Source organism: Frankliniella occidentalis, unplaced genomic scaffold (genome assembly GCF_000697945.3).
Source record: "Frankliniella occidentalis isolate FOCC.00 unplaced genomic scaffold, Focc_3.1 Scaffold359, whole genome shotgun sequence".
In the NCBI taxonomy this organism is placed as follows: Eukaryota; Metazoa; Arthropoda; class Insecta; order Thysanoptera; family Thripidae; genus Frankliniella; species Frankliniella occidentalis.
Window position 1 is genome coordinate 156291 of NW_026267482.1, and position 1828 is coordinate 158118.

Genomic DNA, 1828 nt, shown 5'->3' on the forward strand with positions numbered 1-1828 from the left:
CCGTGACGGGCCCGTCACGTCCTACGGACCCCCGTAGACGTTCCTCACCGTCCGCCCACGGGCGGGGGCGGGCCGGAGACGACTCAGGGCGCACCAGGAACGCTCGCTCGCCACCGTCACGCTCCGTAACGGTCCCCGTAGCGCCCTCAAGAAGGGCTCCAATGCAATCGTTCCAAGCGGACGCCTGTGGATGCGGCAGTCCCGCCAAGCAGCGGAGCCGAGCGGGTTGGTCTAGCGCGCGGGTGCTCGCCACCGTGCGTGCAGACAGACAGCTTTATTTTGGGCCAGCGCGGTGCTGCGCCTGGCGCCGTGCCTGGCTGGACGCGTGTGTGTGGCGGGACTGATGCTGTCACGGCCCCGTCACTGACTGTGACGGGACAGTCACGCCCTTCGGGACCACGTAGAATGCACATCCACTCGTGCAGCACAGCAGCTCTTATCTTCTCCTCGGCGAGCGATGCGAGTAACATGAGGTGCCGCACACAATGGGTCACGAATTTTAAAAAACATCTGTGACCACAAGGCGTACAGCACCTCCGCCCACAGATGTGGGGGAGGGGGTCGCTGACCAGACGACCCTACGCTATTGTACAGATGGAGACCGCTAGAACCATAAAGCACCTTAAAACTACACACTTAAAACTAAACACTTCTTAAAGACTAAATATGTACACACGACACCCTACACATGTTATGTTCGGAGGGGGCTGCGGCCTCCTCGGCCACAACCCTTTGGGGGGGGGGGGCTCGCATCTCCCCTGCGCACCATGTTCGGGTAATGCTCACAGACACAATGACACAATTCACTGCGCTGGCGACGCTGGCGACGAAGGCCGCTTCTTTTTGCGGGACGTCGATGCAGCACTGTCGTTGTCCTTTACTTTACTGACGCAAACCGCACACGAGACAATGCCGTGGCACAGGCACCTGTAGGAGTACTGCAGAAACCGGTTTCCTTCCGATCTTCCACGAAGCTCCGCATCCTTGTAGTCAGGATGGTAAGTGGTTGCACCAAGCTTGTTCTTCCACCTAACATACGTGCACTTGATGAAGGCAGTAGCAGTTGGCACAGCACCCAACGCCGCCTCGACGTTCGACTCACGGAGGTACTGTACGTGTCCGTCGACGATGACAAAGGGCACAAATGAGCCCCCCATGATGGCAGTCTCCAATTCAGTAAGGATATCCTGCGTACTGCGGCACTCATGATCCTCTAGATGAAATGCCTTGTGAAGGAACAGTGACACATGGACAGGATTTAACTTCGAATCCCACAGCACGTCGCAGAAGGATATTATCTCATGAACCAAGGTGTACAAGCGTCTCTAGAATAAGAAAAATGAACGGTATTCCATGTATTAATCAGTTATGCCCACTGACCCATTATACAGGGTGGCCCGTTGGCCCCCGACCATTTAGTAGGTAGGCAGACCCGCCACAGCACGCTTGAGGCCGGGGGCCGGTCCCGGAGCGGGACACGCGGGTCGCGGGCCAACGGGCCACCCTGTATCCTGTGCTTATACTGTACCGCACGCAGTCGTGCGTGCTCGTTGCATACGCACACGGGGCCGGAATGCGCCGTGGTTAGCATAACACTAATATACTACTCACACTGTGCTCTTCCCTTGTCTCATGCAGGTCTGTGTGTGGGAGGAGGGCTGAGGAGTGCTCTTGCACCATATGAAGCCTCTTGTTCTGCTCAGTTTTGGTACGGTTGGGCCCACCGCAAATTGGGCAAAGCTCAAACACCTTGTATGAAGCATTTACCAATTCGGGCACATTCTCAGGATTCGGTGACAAACAGAGATGATCGCACTAATTTCCGGGG